The sequence below is a fragment of the Podarcis gaigeae genome (assembly GCF_964106915.1).
Source record: "Podarcis gaigeae genome assembly, chromosome: 7".
NCBI classification, from domain to species: domain Eukaryota; kingdom Metazoa; phylum Chordata; class Lepidosauria; order Squamata; family Lacertidae; genus Podarcis; species Podarcis gaigeae.
Window position 1 is genome coordinate 35,283,762 of NC_139683.1, and position 19,617 is coordinate 35,303,378.

General features: G+C 41.7%; 1 long non-coding RNA gene across 1 annotated transcript in view; it reads left to right on the forward strand.

The window, feature by feature from the left end:
* LOC310848752 overlaps positions 1-19,248 on the forward strand; it is a 35,093-nt gene extending 15,845 nt beyond the window's left edge. Inside the window, exon 3 of the long non-coding RNA XR_014566582.1 lies at positions 19,177-19,248. This is a non-coding gene — a long non-coding RNA (uncharacterized lncRNA). The remainder of the gene's footprint in view (positions 1-19,176) is intronic.
* Positions 19,249-19,617: the final 369 nt, after the last annotated feature.

Sequence of the window (19,617 nt, forward strand, 5' to 3'; positions counted from 1 at the left end):
CAGTCCACAGAAAGCCCCTTCCAAGTTGGTCAAGTTGGGCCAGGCAATGTCAAGCCAAGCCCAGGCTAAGGCTAAGGCTAAGGCTAAGGCTAAGGCTAAGGCTAAGGCTAAGGCTAAGGCTAAGGCAGGCTTCCTCAAACTTGGCCCTCCATATGTTTTTGGCCTACAACTCCCGTGATCCCTACCTAGCAGGACTAGTGGTCAGGGATGATGGGAACTGTAGTCTCAAAACATTTAGAGGGCCGAGTTTGAGGAAGCCTGGGCTAAGGCGAAGGCAAAGGCAGATCAGGTAAAGTCAAGGCAGATTCATGCACAATTAAGGAAGGCAGTTCTCTCTAAGTAGAGCAGGACCCTGGATAGCTCCCAGTTGGACCTGCAGGATCTTTCTCTCAGCAGGGAGCTGGAGTTTATATTCTAGGACAGTATAATATAGACATATTAGTCACCATCCTAATCAACATTTCTAGACAGAAATGTCCGCTGTATCCTTTACAGACCTATATCAGCATGCTGGTTTTATGTAATTTTTGTGACTCTTATTTAGCACTATCCTTAAAAACTTGATATCTAGTTCATATCTTAGTTTGATCAGCTTTAGTGAGTTGTGATCCACAATTGTTTGAAAAAGGTTCAAATTAGCACTGAGTTGTGAATCTTAGTAGGTGCTCTTAGATAAACAGTGAAAGACGACAACCTGTTATTTGGAAGTTCTTGGGAAAATGTTAGAATAAGGTAAAAAATACATTGACCTTGTGAGGGAGTGCTGCTTGGATTATGGCTATATAACCCTAATGGAAGCATAACCATATTATCATCCATAGACGCTTAAAGTCTGCCTTAAACTTGTGCTAATGGTAGATCTACATGGTTACTATGCTATGGTTACTGTGGTAAACCATTTTCTATAGAAAGGGCCACTGGGCATCCCTATAGTCATTATAGTCATGTATTACAGACCTCAAAGCCCTTGCAAGAGAAAAGAAATGCCTTCTATTGAAAAATACTGTGTGATAATGAACACTCCCTATGCGGTATTTGATCTGTGGTGGCTGTTTCACATGTGCAATGCATCACTTGATGGGTGAAGTCAATCAAAGATAGATGAAGGTGCATGTAGGAACTTTTCAGAGTTTTCAGTTTCATTTATAAAAGTTAACTACTATAAAATTGCACATTCTTGGCTCAAACATACCATATGCACCCAACCTTGTTACATCGATATATGTTAGTTCTTAAACTAATTATTGTCTATGATAAGAAGATCCAGCTGCAATGTTTGTGAATTCCTATCTCATTTTTTTTCTGGAGTTGTGTTTAATAGGATTCATTGTAATTAAGATTTTTTGAATTGCCCCAGAGTCATAGCAATGTTAGTGCCACTGCTATTTGACAGGAGACATTTCAATCTGTGCTTGTTTTATGTGCCCTAGTCATGCTAATATACAACCCAACCACAAACAAAAATAGTGATGAAAAGAAGATGGTGATATTATTATTATTATTTTACCATCATTATTATTTTCATTATTTAACACTGGACCAGTGTTGGAGAGATTTCATGCTCTCTTGAGAGAGGGGGGGAAATAGTCTTTTAAAGAGATCATGCATTTAGTTTCTAGTTACTGTTTTAAAAGGCATTTATTTTTATGACACAAGCTGAAGAAGGTTGTGGGGGAAGGGAGAAGGAGAGGGAATCCTTCCTTAGGTAACCTCGGAACAGAAGAACTTTGTGCATTAAGCAGCCTAGGCCATGCCAAAATGCAATTTGGAGGGTGTCCAGCACTTCATTGGAAAGTAATGGTTTTCACTGAACTGAGTTATGACCAGCTGTTTACAGACAGTCTGTGACATACTGATAGAGCAGAACACCGTATGTTGCTTTCCAAATCAAATGATACAAGAAGTGTGACAGAGTGGAGAAACATCTGTCATTAGCAATTTTCAGCACGCTTCACTAATTCTGGACAAAATACGAGTAATGAACTTACTGCAGGAAACTTCAAATACTACCACTGCTGAAACAAGGATATAAACAGCGAGTTCTCTTAATGGCATCTAATTTAATTCATTTGCAGTAAGAAACAAACAAAGTGGGTTATTTGCTTTTGATCATGGGTTAGCAAGTGGTTGTGCTGATCACAAACATTCGTTTTTCATCCAAGATTAAAAAAAAGAAGAAGCAAGGACCTCAAGTTCAAACAGAACCATGTCTTTTGGATGCCCTCAATGGTACCATTTGTCTGTTATTTAGAAAAGGATGAAAGTGTATGAGACAAGGGCAAAAATGGGTCAAAACACTCTTCACGCTTTTTAGGGCATCATATGTTTAAATCATGGGTTCAAGAAGTTATGATGAAGAGAGAGGGAAGGCAGGGGTCTGAGAAGTTTGGGAGATGAAATCCTCTTCCATTCCCTTCTACACAGCTCATAGAGAATTAGATGGAACAGAATGGGCTGGGTAATCTGCATGGCTGGCTTTTCACTGGCTTTGCTGAAGTGGAGGATGCATGGACACGTCTTTGTGTGTGGGGAGAGGAAGTACCACTATGAACAGATGCCCTGAAAATGTATCCTAAGACTTGCTGCACCAGGAAATACATGCACGATGACCAGAATCTTAGCACTCACTGAGTGAAAAATCAATACATTATATTGGTGCCACAGTATTTTAATATTCAAATTTTAATTTTGGTCATTCTAATTCCAAAAGGATCCTGCTAGAAAACCCTCTTTGCATTGGTACAGTGTTTTGCCATTTTGTGGGTCTTAACGTGCTATAATTGAAAACTCAATTATAAATAGACACACACACACATACACACCACTGGCATCTTAATTGTAATCCTACACAGTGTTACCCCCGTTACAATGATATTTCTGTGTGGTATCTGCAATCTAAATGGAACAGTGTCCTTTTCTGATGACATACTTCCAGTATAGGGCTGAAATCAATTGAGGTAAAATGCTTTGCTCATTTAGACTCTGGATTCTTTTCCATTACAGTGATAATGTGGCAAATTTCAGAAACTGTTAGGATTAAGTAGCCACAGCAGAAGAAGGAAAAAGGTGGGACCTTCCCCAAATGATGAGTAGTTATGCTGCTTATCTGAACTTTCAACTAATGTTCACAAAGAGCTATAATAGAAAATGCGGAGGCTAGATTTAGTTCAATCCATTGGTGTTTCACCTGGGGGACCTACTTTGGATGGCATCCCAGACCAGAGAGACTGGAAACCATTCAGAATTGATGACTGTAAAATGAGTGTAGGGGGGTCTTTGAGTAGCTGCATAATTACAAAATTATTCATTTATTTTTTTTAAGAAAAGCTAATCCAGAAATCATTGGCTTTAGAGGGGGGGTGGGTTTAAGTTTAACAGAGGCTCTGCAAATTCAAATCAGCCTGCCAACGCACAAGAGGAAGACCACGGGGAAATATAGGTGCCGGGGAAAACCCACCGGTACGTTTGATCTGGATAATAAAGTAAGCAGACCCGAGCAATTCACTAACACTAGCGCTATTCTTTACATAAACAGTAAATGTTTAGATTTTCCTGTTCACTGACTAACAGCACACATATCATAAACACTAAGCTGTTAGAGTACGTTTCGTGTGTTGATTCACTTTAACAGTTGTTAGTGTGAAGACAGGAAAAGAAAAGTGGGTGTAATGAGACCATGTGCAGTATGCTGTGAAAACAGAGGCCCTTATTTGGCATAATGGGTTGCACCATAAGGGCCATAAAATTGTGCATGTGTTAGTATCATTTTAATTATTACGGGTGCCACATGTTAAGCAGAATAGCGGAACTACTAAAACAGCTTCAAAATCCTTACTGCTGATTGCTGCATTTAATTACAAATAGGAACATTTGGAGATAGGTCACCATAAAAACCCTTCTGTTGTCAAATGAGCTCAAATCTGATTTTTGTAATTACGTTCTTATACCATGGATCCTGTTGAATAACTATAGGGAATAAAATTTTAATAAGTGCTGATTAAACGTAGGTACATCTTTGCTTCCCAAGAATATTTATTAATGTTATTTGCCGTTTAAATCAAAGTACAGGCATTATTGTTGTTTTTGTATTGGTCAAGACATTCAGATTTCATGAGAATAAACTGAATAACTTGATGCACTGCAAAATATTGGTCTCTCCCCCACCCAACACGTGAAGATAAAAGTACTGTGTTTTCAATTATTCATTCTGTTTGCTTGCTAACCTTTGTAATATTCCCACTACTGTGACAGCCATTATACCACTACATGTCACCCACAGTATAATATGATAATTATTCTTCCTAAGGCAGAGCTTTAACCTGAGAAGTGACACATTCTGTTGATCTCTCTCCTTTTCTATTATAGCAACATGTTGCTTGGATTGCACAAGTAATGGAAAAATAATGTTCTCCGTTAATAGTAAAATAAACAAGATAAATATATCAAACTTTCACTAAAAGGTGTTAAAATTCATTGCATGTAGGTAAATTGGATATAAATTGCGCTTCTTCATGTGGATGCTCTTTTGGGTTTGCCAGTATTGAAAGTAAAGCTTTCAAACTGAACCTTAAGACATGATTGAGATTGAAGGTTTGTTGTTATTCCACAACGTGATTGCATTTATTGTGAATACACAAATTAAAAATGCAGTAATCAACAGAGACAAAGGTGTCTCTGTCTCTGTAACACTCCTCCAATGGGGTGTCTATGAGGTAGTTTGCTGTAAAATATTCCATAGTCATAATAAACTTGTGCCACTGATTTTCTGTGAGCACACTGGTGGAGATATGGATACAGACATTTTGATCTGCAAGGGTTTCTCCATTTGTTTTCATGGAATGAGAAGCTCTGCACATACATCCCTTGGTTGTTTCTTTTATCCTTTGAACTGAATAATGTTTACTGAATACGTTTCCAGTAAGCTGCGTTCCTGGACTGGGGCATTGGATTGGGGCAACTGTGTTAAAAGTCTGTATTGCCATTGTGTGTTATAGTAGGCTAACAAGCCAATCCTAAACACAATATTTGGGTAGTAATTCTCATTGGTTCACAGACCTTCAGATAACTATCCTTCTCGATTTAATTGTGGGAAGGATGGAAAAATAGAATAGTTTCAAATAAAAATGAGTGCTGTGCATCACAAGGGACCCCATCAAAACTGGAATGTATTGTACTCCTTGTACTACTCATTGTACTATATTGTACTACTCATCTCCTTGCTTTCATTCTGAAAAGTGAGCAGATGCAGAGTTCTTAGAGCTGAAGATCTTTGGATTTCACCCTTAGAGCTCCACTCTCATTGTTCTGCACCATCTCTGTGTTGAATGATACGATACCAAATTTTTATTTTGCTAAAAGCAGCTGATTGCTTACTTGTTGCTAACAAACATGGCTATGTATAAAAGTGCTTGTATTTCATGCCTCTGAGAGTCTCTTGGGATATTTACATAGCTTGCATTTTTCTCTGGAGTTTTATTTATTCCTTGGGGCAATAGTGTACAGCTTGTAAAGCCGAACTCCTCAAATTGATTTCAGTATCATTTTTAGGATATTTCCACCACACTCCAGGTGCCAATCCATGTTTTGAATACACTGAGCCATGATGTCAGTACTATTGTTCCCTTTCCTTTCTATTATAAAGCTCTGTAGTACAAAACTTTAAGCCACAAACTGTTCAACAACAAAATAGCATCTTTTTTGTTTTTTTGTTACAAAGAAAGCAGAATGGAACCCTTTTCCAGTACCTTAGTGCCAGTGCTAAAAACTGTAAATTATAATGCTGACGGCCCACAAGTACAGACCTATATGTTAACCCCAATCTTCATAATTTCTATTTGTGCCCTTACCCACAGTTAATTTTTCCACATAGAAATGTACCTTTTAAAATTGTAGATGCATCATAATATTATTTCCAGTATGAGAAATAGCCATTCAACACAGCAAAATATTATCCTGGTTTTGTTAGCCTTTTGATTACATGTATGGGTAACTTTCTTTCTTACTGCTGTTTTTGGAACTTACTGTACCAAAAGCCTATGGACAACTTTTCTGTTTTTGTGTATTAACAAGTCTAGCCATAACCAACACAAAGTGTACAAGCTCTTTTGGTTTTGTTTGTTATCTCCCCCCTCCCCCCAAAAAATATGAAATGCAATATTTGTTTGGGAGTTTTCACAATCATTTGCTCTATAAATTTACTCATTTCTAAGTGGGAGTGATCATGTGATAGAGTTGAAAGACTTACATATTTTGCTTTAATCTATGCAAAGATCAAAAGATTCACATGTAGCTCACTGGTGTGAGTGTGTGATTTTCTAAGATCCCAGAGATGCTTGCATCACTCCACAAGCTGCAAACAAAGGAATACTTACGGAAGGTACATTTCACCAGTTGCTGAGAATATGATCATATTGCTGACTGGTCACTATCTTCGAAATTCAGCCCTTCACAAATATCTTTCAAGAAGGTGCTGAAGAGTGAATCCTCTTTTTACAATGCAAACCTATGACAGGCCACATGTACCTGGAGGCCTTTCTGTACTTACCATTTATGGTGGTCTAGTTGCTGGTTTTTCCCATTTTGGGGCCATGCTACCACACAGCACCATCATTATTCAGCTAGTATTCTGAAATAATGTGTTTAAAAACACACTTCTGCTGCTGCTGGGGGAAAAAATCTGACTTTTGTGAAAGGTCTGTAATGGATCCCCGATATTTTCATTTGTGTGGCATGTGTACAACCATTGTTCCAGTGTCTGTGTGGACAGGATTGAGGTTGGTGGGCGTGGTTTGGGAAACATCTGTTTTACACCTTTTCCCTCTGACTGGTGTAAGATGTTAGTTTGCAACCTCAGTTCAGAGATGACAGATACAGACAATGGTACTGAGTTGAAGTACTAGCCATGACAGCAGTCATTAGCTGCAAACAAAACTTATTCACCACAAACGGGTTTGCCAAACTCAGGCAGACATGTAGTTCATTTTCTAATCTTTTCTAGTCCCTCAATATTAGAATTCCAGAATATTAGACATTTAATAATAATGATGATGATGATGACGATGCAATGAAAGGACTATTCCTGTGTGCATACTCATCACTCTGACATGTACTGGAGCATGATGTCATGAGTTCCATGGTGATGTCACGGAGGAGATGATCAGATCCTGGAACAACATAAGGATGTGACTATGGCTGCTGAATTTCTTTGCAGTTCAGGGCCAACCTACTATTAGAGTGGAGAAGAATACCCCACACTCAATCTCTAATAACAGCAACATGTGACCAAAGGCAAAGACAATCAACCACAAATTCATCTTTTAAAATGTCAGATTAAACAGCAACTATGCCACTATAAATAGTAAGTGCATAAAAGCCCTGTAGGATGCTGAGCAAGTTATAAGTGTTCAAGAAATTATAAATGATGGCACCCATCATCTTGTTGTCATCTTGTCCCTTAACATATTCACATGCTATCAGCATCTTCGTGTTTATTGTTTAAGCCACTTGGCCATAAGAATTTCAAATATATTCAAAAATAATAAATGATGCACCATAACAGAATTGTATCTCAGATGGAAGATAAAAATCCACTTGAGGGTACAGATCATATTAAAGAGCCCCCTTTCACTTGGTGCCACATTTCCCCTACAAATTCCATCTGAACTTCTGCAGCCATGTCATGAAATCAAAACCCCAATTACCCTCTGATTTGGGGCCAATCAAGAGCCAGTTTCATGACGCGAAATGCCATTTCCCATCTAAGCTGGCTTGTAAAGAGATTGACTGCATATATTATCCACGAGTTCATCAACTCTCAATGAATAAACCTCATTAGTGACTTCCAGAATGCAAAGAGAAATTCCATCAGTATTTGTTGCCTGTTACATTGTGCTCCCGCTGAAGAGTCTTGATATTTGTGTAGACAGCTGATTGCTCAAATTCATTGTAGCTGTGTTTGCTGAAATACATCAGCACCAATGCAATAACATTGCAGGCAATTTTACTGTAAACTGTAAATCTGTCATTTAGCTGCATGAGTCAAGCCATCCTCAAATGAAAGAAATAGTAAATGTCTGTGATATTGCTGTACAGATTCCAATGGCAAAATTCTGCCAGCTTTGTTGTCATTTGACAATGCAGGGCACTGAAGGCAACCTCATCTTCTCCTTTGTTTAATGTACCTAAGAGCACGCTGCATTCAGAATGTAACAATCATTTGAAAGACCTGACTCACCATTTTGGAAGAGAAATGGTTTGTTACAATTGAGTCTGTCCCAGCATCTTTTGCTCCTTTGTCCAGGAGTGCTGCGTGTACAAATAGTTCTGCACAGCAGGCAGAAGAATATTTATGTCTCTTGGTGCTCTTTTTGATCTGCTCTATTTCTTAAAAGTTCTAGGCAAAATAATCAGTGGCCTACAGCGAACCCAACCCAACAAGTGTGGGGATGTGTGACGAGAATTTTGTTGTTTTCCACCTGCAGTAACAGTAATGGCAATAGATTTAGGAACCACAAAACATAAAGCTATAGGAGCAGTGATTTTATGTGTGTATGTGTTTAGTTTCTTTTTGCTTTTAACTTGCTTTTAAGTCAAGGTGCACAATATTATATAACCAAGACAGAAAACTTCATAGGCTCCTCTTCCCTTCCCTGGTGGTAAAAATACAGCAATAATAATACTTTATAAAATAAGAGTTTGTTGCCCTTTCACCACTGGCCTCCAGCAAATTAGCTGCCTGATGTGCCTGTCTCATTCTGCCCAATGGTAGAGCTGGTACTGCATGGGGAACATCAGTGGAAATTGAGCTTGGGTAGCTTTGCTCTGTACCATGCTGAAATCAGCCACTGAAGTGAGGGTGGCAAGTTTAGCCCCTTCTTAACTGGATTCCACTTCTAATGTGATACAAAGCTGGGCACTGGCAGATACTTCCCCCCCTCCCTTATGGGCTTCTGAAATATAAAAATTGTTGTGCGGCTGATGGCAGAAATATTGGAGTAGGTAATGTGTAAGATGGCATCAGTGCTAAAGCAGCTGAAGATGGCATTACCCAGGAGGATAATTCATATATTGAAAAGGGAACAGATGTCAATAGAGACAGCTTGTCTGGTTGTTTGGATGGCTGTTCTGTAGCATGTATTGAAGGGAAGGGATTTTCAGACAGTCTGTTTGTGAAGTTCCATGCAGCCTGCCCTAATTGTTTGTTAAAGAGAGGTGACATTTTGTTGTAAAATATGTTTAAATATGGTAAGGATATAATAACCCCCAGCAGCCTTTACAGGATGCAGATGAGGATTCTTTCTGTACCTCTTCCCATTTATACTACCAGTTAATACTTTCTATCTCTCTGTGTGTGAATATTGTTTTTTCTTTCAAGGCAGCTGTTTCAATGCGTGTTTTATTTCATCCTTTGGAAGGACATGGGCATTACAAAAGAACTGCATGTGAAGCGGAAAACAGTCTTTACTTGCATATGTTTATGTAGCATTTACCTCTTAATCTTGATCCAGATTGGTGACATTGTGGGATTTTTAGTACTTTAGTTTAGAGGTAGGGATCAATGACTGGAAGGGAGCCAGTGTTGTATAGTGGTTAGATTATTGGACTAGTATCCCTTGCTTCCTTGGGTTTTCAAATCCTGACTCATCCAGGAAAGTCGCTACATGAATTTAGCCTACCTCCCATGGTTGTTGTGAGGATAAAACAGTGATGGTTGTTTGATGCTTTTAGATCCATGGAGGAAAGGTAGATACATCAGTAATGGAGAACCACAGAGTCAAATCTTGCCAAGATGGTTTGCTACACATGTGTGTTTTCTAATATGAATATTCAGACTAAGGCTATAATCCTATATATACTTCTTGGACATAAGCCCTGTTGAATTCAGTGGGATTTATTTCTGATTAAACATTCATTCAATTTGACATCAGATGTGTGATTAGATTATATTGGAGCAGTGTGACAATTTGTATGCATCAATCTATGATTTCTGTACAGTTTTATAAATGTATGGATTTATATTAGGATACATTTACACACTATGGCCCCTCCACCCCGTCTTTTCATATTTCCTTATGGGGATATTGCATGATTCCTGTTCTTTCTAAGTGTGAAAAGAAAGGGGGAGACGAGTTCACAGATGTTGATGGCCTGGAGATTAAAAGTCTGAGGACATTTCAAAATTGTAAAGGTATTATTCTCACATGCACTTATTTCTTGGTGAGTGTGAAAAACAGCAACTCTTCAAGCTGAGGTAGTGTGAAATAGCTTCCTGCAAATGATGCTCAGACATATGCAGAAAGTGCAGGGACAGGTTTTGTCCCCTTTTTTATGAGCACTGAAGATTTAATTGAATGATAACACAAAAATCTGAGAGAGAAGACTCCAAACATTAATGATTTTCACAATTTTGTGATTTTGTTTTTATCTTAGGGACAAACTAAGACTGCGATCCTCTTCATTTTTACATTATTTCTGTTTACTTATTTCTGAATAAACTTGCATAGATTTATACTGCACATGTATTTATAGGTATATGCTAGTGTCTTGGTCACAACAACCTGCTCTGTATGAAACATTCTGAACTGTGTTTGAATACGAAATGCCAGTTAGCTTTCTTTCAGTTATGGATTCTGTATTATGTCTTTGGGGAAATGTTTCCTGTACATTTTTCTGAAAGAAGTCCATTGGCCATTGTATTTGATCATTCAGAATATATCTAAGAGGAGTTGTGCAATACAAAGGGACTCACATATCCATTTCCTGGGCTTTGGCTTCATATACTTCTTATGTGCCCTCTCTGTTCTAGCAGGGAGGGGCATTTTCCCTCCCCACTGCGGTGCTGAAGTGGGGGTGCAAATCATCCATACCCTGCTCATCAGATAATCAGTCTGGTGAGTGGAGATGGGGTGATTTGCATCCATGTTGCAGTGGATTATGAAGCAGGGATGCCCTGCCCATTATTAATTATTACTTAGTAAATTTCTTTAAAGGATAGATTGTAATTTTTTTAAATTGGCACCACAGTCAGTAGAAAATGCTGACAATGGAGGCTACTATGAGGCTTGGGATTGCTACCGTGGAGGGGCGAGGGAGGTATGGCGGTGGGGGCAGATGTAATAGGCGAAGGGGATCGAGATATGGATATGCTCCTACCCCTTCCAATCTGCGCCCCATCCCTAGGGACGAGGGTAGGGTGAGCAAGGATTACTCACCTCCGTCACTGGTGCTGTGCAATGCCAGGTCTATAGGCAACAAAACCGCCACCCTGCGAGATTTCTTTACCTCGCAGGGGGTCGACCTGGCTTGTGTGACGGAGACCTGGGTGCGCGAAGGGGCAACAGTTACCTTACGAGAGATGGCGCCCCCGGGTTTCTCCGTCCTCCACCAGTCGCGGACTGTGGGCCGGGGGGGAGGGGTGGCATTATTAATCTGGGAAGATTGTCCTTTCAGGGCTCTACTATTGCCATCGATCCCCGGCACTGAATGTGTTGGCCTAGTGTGGGGCTCCGAGGAGAGCTTGGCTGTTTGGCTGGTGTACCTAGCGCACCAGCAGCCACCCTGTCAGGCCTATTGGAGGCGGTGGCTGGCTGGGCCTTGGAGTTCCCTAACCTATTGGTATTGGGGGACTTCAACATCCATGCTGATGCCACTCCCTCCTCACAGGCTCTGGACCTGGTGTCTTCCATGACGACACTAGGGTTCTCCCAGTTTGTTTCGGGCCCCACACATCAAGCAGGCCACACACTGGATTTGATCTTTGGCGTAGGTATAGATGTGATCATGTCTCCTTCGATGAAAGTGCCATGGTCTGATCACTACGCTCTGAAAGCCAGGATTGACTTTCCACCCCCACCCTGCTTAGGTGGCGAGCCAATTTGGGCTCGCCCGCAGAGGCTGATGGACCCTGATAGATTCCGTCAAGCCTTGCGGGACCTTGCTCCCCCTAGCGACTCATTGACTGAGCTTGTTGAGGGCTGGAATATCCAGCTCCTGGCAGCCATCGATGAGATCGCACCTAAGCGCCCTCTGCGACCCCGCAGAAACCGGGCTCCCTGGTTTGCCAAAGAGCTCCGGAAAATGAAGCGGGACCTCAGACGGCTAGAGCGAGTATGGTGGGGTGCCCGTGACGGAGCCTCAAGAACATCTTATAGGGCTTTTATGAAAACCTATGAGATGGCGGTGAAGGCTGCTAAGAAGTCTTACTTCTTGGCCTCCATTGCATCCGCTAGCTCTCGCCCGGCACAATTATTTAGTATAATCAGGTCTTTAACGTCCCTTGAGGGACAGCCAAATTTAAATAACAATTTGGCACATAGCTGTGAGGCATTTGCGAGCTTTTTTGCGGAGAAGGTCTTGTTGCTCCGCCATGACCTTCCTGCCAATTTGGATACAATAAAGGAACTGGAGGCCCCTCGACTGTCCTCGGGTCCAGTATTGGACCACTTCGACTGGATATCCCCAGCCGATGTGGACAGACTCCTCCGAGCTGGAAAGCCCACCACCTGTCCTCTCGACCCGTGCCCGTCTTGGCTGATTAGAGATTAGAGATTAAAGAAAACATCATTAGATCCTTTAGATCTATCCAATTACCGCCCGGTTTCGAATCTTCCGTTCCTGGGTAAGGTGATTGAGAGAGCGGTTGCCGAACAGCTTGGTAGGTTTCTGGATGAAACATCGGCTCTGGATCCATTCCAGTCTGGCTTCCGCGCGGGTCATGGGACCGAGACGGCTCTGGTTGCCCTAACAGATGATCTTTGTAGACAGCTGGATCGAGGCGGGTCGGGGCTGCTGATTCTTCTAGATCTGTCAGCAGCTTTTGACATGGTCGATTACGAACTCCTGGACCACCGCCTTGCCGACGTGGGGATTCAGGGCACAGTCCTTCAATGGCTGCGCTTGTTTCTCTCTGGTCGGGGACAGAGGGTGGTGCTTGGGGGGGAATTGTCATCGCGCCACTCCTTGGTGTGTGGAGTACCTCAGGGTGCGATACTCTGCCCGATGCTTTTCAACATCTTTATGCGCCCCCTCGCCCAGCTTGTCCGGAGTTTTGGGCTGGGTTGCCATCAGTATGCTGATGACACCCAACTCTATTTGTTGATGGATGGCCATCCTGACTCGGCCCCAGATACACTGACCAGATGTTTGGAAGCTGTGGCTGGATGGTTACGTGGGAGCCGGTTGAAGCTAAATCTTTCGAAGTCAGAGGTCCTGTGGCTGGGACAGGACGATATGGGATTGGGGGGGCAACTCCCATCTCTTGCGGGGGTGCAATTGGTGCCAGCACCATCTGTTAAGAGTTTGGGTGTAATCTTCGACACCTCCCTTTCCATGGAGGCGCAGATTGCAGCTATAACAAAGGCAGCATTTATTCATCTCCGCCAAGCTAAGCAGTTGGCTTCTTACCTCTCTCGCCCTGACCTAGCCACTGTGATCCATGCGACGGTCACCTCTAGATTGGATTATTGTAACTCGCTCTACGTGGGGCTGCCCTTGAGATTGACCCAGAAACTCCAGCGGGTGCAGAATGCTGAAGCGAGACTCCTTACGGGGTCTTCGCTGCGAGACCACATTCACCCGGTGCTATACCAGCTGCACTGGCTCCCGGTGGAGTACAGGTTCAGGTTTAAGGTGCTGGTTTTAACCTTTAAAGCCCTATACGGCCTGGGACCCTCGTACCTACGGGACCGCCTCTCCTGGTATGCCCCACAGAGAAACTTACGGTCTTCAAATAAAAACATCTTGAAGGTCCCAGGCCACAGAGAAGTTAGGCTGGCCTCAACTAGAGCCAGGGCTTTTTCGGCTGTGGCTCCGATCTGGTGGAACGCTCTGTCACTAGAGACTAGGGCCCTGCGGGACTTGACATCTTTCCGCAGGGCCTGCAAGACAGAGCTGTTCCACCAGGCCTTTGGCCAGGGCACAGCCTGACTCCCTCCCTCGGCAATCTTCGTGGAGCTCTGGCACAATGGTTGCCAGTGGCTTGATTTGAATCAATTTTATAATGAATGATTTTAGAGTGTTGTTTGTGCTATACTTTTGTACTGTTTATTGTTGTTAGCCACCCTGAGCCCGGCTTCGGCTGGGGAGGGCGGGATATAAATAAAATTTATTATTATTATATTATTACTATTTTCCCCCTCCCCACTCTGTTGCACACCAACACACTCAAGCCCCAAAGTTCCCAGGAGAACAATAAATCACATTGACATGGAGTATTTTGGTTTATGGGTTCAAATAGGCCACAACTTTATTGGTTACAGATGTGAGTCGTTTGGTTTTGGCACTGGGGTGAAGCCAGGCTATATCTTGACTCCTGCCCACCTGCAGGAAGTCCATGGAAGGGTAAACCACTGATACGGGGTGCCCTATAACTTACATCAGATAGTGGCACCACCCTGAGGGGTCCCTGTAGAGGCTGTGACATGGCCCTAGCCACGATTGGGCTTTGGACAGTATCCACACCGCTGATCTCTTTAACAGGATACCTCTACTGAGGAGGGGCAGATGAAGGCAACAACCTCCCCTCCAGCCAAATGAAGTCTTACCCAATGCCTAACCTCACAAAAGTTGTGAAGATTGCTACTAGGTAGGCAAAAACCAAATGGCCAGTGCCAATTTGCCAAGTGGGAAAAAATCCTACCTGGCTCCAACAACATGGCAACCAACATTTGCCATAGCAAGGTCATATCAGAGCAAAGCATGAAAAGAGGGTGGGTGGGTAGGGTGATCTGACAAAGAGGCAAGAAAGAGGGAGCTGAGATTAAATGGCTTGCGGCCACACCCACCTGCTGGCTGATTGGCTGGGGCTGTCCCTCAACACAGGTGACGCGGCCAGCCATGATGCAGGGGTGAGGTGGCATACCTCCACCCCTATGCTGGAAAACTATTGAGGCACAGTTGCCAACCACCGATATAGAGGTGAGTGGATTTGTAAGACTGATTATTTCCTTTCTATATGAAGGGAAGGGAAATCCCTGCCCTAGTGCTATAGCATCCTATTAGGGAGGAGAAATAACCTTCTTTCTTGGGAAACACCCTAGCTAAATCCAGCTGTGAGACCAACAAAGAGAGACCCCTGCTTCCCTCTCTAAGTTGGAAAATGCCAGTGATTGGTTGGCTTTCTGACACTGGACGGTGTTTCACCATCTTGGATTGGGAGAGTATTTGCAAAAATCCCGCAATCCAGTTGAGACAGGAGATTTTGATAATGTAATATTTCAAACAAAATTGAGCTAAACTCTGTACAGAACCTTGCCAGAGCAGCAAGCGGCAAACTGGAAAGAGTCTCTTTAGTCCGTGCTGCAGCACACAATTGCGTATGCTCTGAAATGTGTTACATGAGAGCAAGGACGTGGCCACAGTTGCCAGCAGGCGTTGAATTTGGGCTCCTTACAGCAACACATTCATCAAGAAACCATGGAGGTGATGTGTTATCAGCCTTTCCCAACTTGATGCCATCTCAGTGTTTTGAACTACAACTCTCATCATCCTGACCATTTGCCATCCTGGCTGGGACTGATGAGAGCTGTAGTCCAAATCATTTGGATGGTAGAAGGTTGAGGAAGGCTGATGTAGACAGATGAACCAAAACAGATGAGAAGGAAACTTATGAACTGGCATCAAAATGCCCTCAAACATCTGCTTACTAGGCAAAGTGCTTTGTCATGGAGTCCTTAGAGATTCTCTGGTCCCAGGTGATGTGTGCTGGCCAAGAACCTTTCAGAATGGGAAGAAACTGGCAAATTATTAATTTATTAGGAAGACTGAATACTTATGGTGCTCTGTGAAAGAGGGGGTCCTTCATGGAATGTACAGGCTGAAATAAGTGATCTTGGTGCAACTTATTCTCATGTAAGCGGACAGATGATTGCAGACAGCATAAATCATTCACCACAATAAAACTTTAGCAGTTATCCCCGTGTCATAGAGTGAGCTTCATGGTTGAATAAAGTTTTGAACCCAGGTCTCCCAGGCCCTGGTGCATCAGTTTTGCCACTGAACCTGTACATTGCAGGTGTTTTATATATATCACAATGCAATAGAAATTATCCCACAATACTTTTATTTCTTGGAAATCTGTCCATAAAAGAAGCCTCCCTTAAATAGTTTCAATGATGTTCAAGGTAACTAGCTGCATTGTGTCTACCTGCTGTCTACCTGCTGACTAGTGGTGGGTGACAGGGGACAAGAGGACACCTTGAAGCTACTGTTTACAAGCAGCAACTGCAAGGTGCAGCTGTGAACTTACAAATGGTCTCTGTACAGGGATAGCAAAGGAAGGGATGGCAGGAGCTGCAGAAATTTTGCACTGCTCAGAGCATAGTGGATTGGCCCTACAATTAGGCACTTTGAGATGAATGCTGGGATTGTGTGAGGGCTGCATGGATGGCAGTCTCCTTGCTGATCTTCTGTTGGAGGAAGAAAAATCTAGTTGTGCTACACACAGCCTACTGTGTACCTTTTTTAATAATAATAATAATAATAATAATAATAATAATATTTATTACTTTTAAGGTTTACAAAAAATAAAAAGAAGAAAAAAATAAAAAAGAGACAAAAGAAAAAAACAAAAGAGAGAAAAAACAATACAATACAATACACAAACAATACAAAACACAATCTTAACACATTAAACTAAACACATTAATCTAAACTAAACAAAACCCTAACCCTAACCCTAACCCTAACCCTAACCCTAACCCAAAACAAAACAAAACAAAACAAAACAAAACAAAACAAAACAAAACAAAACAAAACAAAAACAATTTAAAAACATACATCACACCTTTTCCATACTCTATATTTCATTCCCTTGTTTCCTTGACCTCCTCTCACTTCCCTTTTTGTATTCCACTTCTATTAATTGTTTCAGCAAATCCTTTCCATCTTTCTCTATTTTCTATCATATTATAAATATCTTAACATATTTTTAACCTTATTTTCCATTAAAACTAAAATATTTATATATGCTTAACTCATAATATTTCTACTAAGGCCATAGAATTTCATTCCACCATTTTTCTATCAATCATTAATTTAACAGTATTTCTAAATATAAACTTTAAATTTTCCAATCTGCTTCCACCATCTCCTCTCCCTGGTTTCGGATTCTGCCAGTCCTTTCTGTCAATTCCATATAGTCCATCAACCTGGAGATCTTATATCCGAGGCTCTTAACTCTTTTCCAAGTCCCTTCTGCAGGTCTTCTTCATATTCTTTCATGCAAGAGAGCAGATCTCAGGAAGACTCCAACCTAACAATGCTTTTATTCCTTCTTGATAGGTCAGCCAAATTTCCATAGTTGAAGCTAAGATCCATAAAGTATTTCAGGACATGTTTCAAGATTCCTCCAAATCCAAAGGCCCCCAGAACTTCAGTCTCCTCCAGACCCAAATCCATGTCCCAAAAGTCAATTAATCCCTGCATAGAGGGATCTTTCCAACTTTCCTTCTTCAGTCCAAGCCGGGATCCGATCCTCAGAATCTGACTTTTTCTAGATTCAATCATAAAAGACCTCAGCTTATAGTCCTCAATTTGCTTCTGTAAGACTGAGGATCCCGCTTGTATTACTTTAGGTTCAACAACAACAGCTTTCTCCTTCTCCTCCACAATTTGTCCTGCCAAAGTAGATTTCTGTACCAAGTCCTGAATTATTTCTGTGTTGGTGCTCACTTTTTGTCTCAAATTAATCACTTTTTGTCCCAAGTCAACAATTTTAGTAGTCATGTCATCTGTCTTGTTGTGAAGCTGTTCCAGCGAATAGCTTATCTTACATAATACAGTCACTATGGCTTCTCCTGTCAACATTCTTAAATGGTACAAGGTCAATCCCTGGTTCTCACAATTTCTTATCTTACAGCTGGAGATTCCCCAGTTCCAGTCCTGTAACAGTTTCAAAAGCTCCCTCTAGAGGGAAACAGTCTCCACTTGTATCAATCCTTTCAAACACAACTCAAACAATAAAGATAGTTTCAATTTTCAGTTACTTTTCCTCCTTTTTAAACGCAGAAGAGGACAGTGGAAACAGTATACTTCTCTTATTTAGTTAGCTGTCAGATACGTTCTGTTCACAGTCAATGGACTCTCCCAAGACGTCACTCTTTCTAGCAGCCCATTCCAGGTTCAGAGCGGTGGTAATTTGATTTTTCACTCTCTCCTGCAGGCTCGCTAGGTTCAAAATTTCCCCCCTCTTCTCCTGCTTCCAAGGGGGGGTTTGGTGATTTTGACCGATGGAAATTTAATCCTTTACCAAAGGTTTTCCAAGACTTTAGCTTGTAACGTCTTTGCTTCAATCTATGTACAAAAAAGGAAGGCGGACTTCCTGTTCAAAACCTTCCCGTTTTGATGCCAAATTAAAATATTTAAAGTTCCAATTTTCCGTTCTACTCACGGGTAGTTGTTTAAAGTCCAATTGTCCACAGGAAAAAGTCAGCGCTCTCCGGCAACAGCAATGCGGCTTCACTCCATGAGAAAAGCAGTCGATTCGAAGCACCGCGCCACTCACCCTACGTTGCTCTGGATCCCCAAAACAGGGTTTCCCCGCGAGTAGGGGAGGCGCAAAAGGTTCCAGCCGAATCCCAAGTTCACAAGCTTCTCCCGTCTGTGATTTCAGTGGGTCTCCGCCTTCGCCGTGGCGGTCAGACCCTGGTTTCCACGGAGCAAGTTCCTCCCGATCGGAGGAGCTCTGCCATTGCTGGAGGCGCCAACCCGGAAGTCCACAGCCTACTGTGTACCTATCTTGCTGCACACAGATACAGTGGAGAATTCTAAATAAGATCCTGCTGCCAGTCTGGCCAGCTTCAGTAGGTGGAATGGGTGTGGATAAGGTGCAATTTTATCTTTTGCCTCAGGCAGAAAAAAGTTTTGGACTGATTTTGACACTAATGATGGTATTGGCTACCAGGGATGAACAAATATGCCACTTTCAACTCTCTGTTTTTTCCTGTTTTTTTCAATCTAAATTCAGTTTTCTGCATTTATGCAGCAATCTGAAATTTAAAAACAAAACAAACAGATCATCAGCATTTAAATGTGAATTTCTCTGAATAAACATATTTTGTATGCAGTTTTGATGACTATATATATTTTTTACAAACAATAATGCATTTTTGTATGTTTTTTTCACTAATATATGCACTTTCATGCACATTTTGCCTTACTATATATGCATATTTCTTTTAGTGTATTGTTTGGCTGGAGAACTGCTTTGCAAAATGTGGAGAATCTCAAAGGATAACTACCTTCAGTTCATACATTGGTTCAAGAAGTGTGAATCATGCAGTTTCTCCTTTAAAAGCAAGTAAAACTGAATTTATTGTCCCGCTCTCTCTGGCACTTTCTGTGTTGGATAGCCCATCCACAACAAGCTGCTTTTCAGCAGTGCCCATCAATAATCATTCCGCTTCTTCCCATTTGTGGTTACGTGTCCTTCTAGTAGACACATTTCACAGGGAAGATAATATTCAAAATCTAGAAGAAGTGGTAGTTTCCTCTCTTGATGAAAGAGAAATCACAGCTATTTCGATAGCATGGATGCTACTGGTCTGCCTTCTGTAGCAGCTGAATCAGCTCCAGGAAAGCCAGAGCACCACTATGAATTTGGAGTGGGGTTAAGAGATGAAT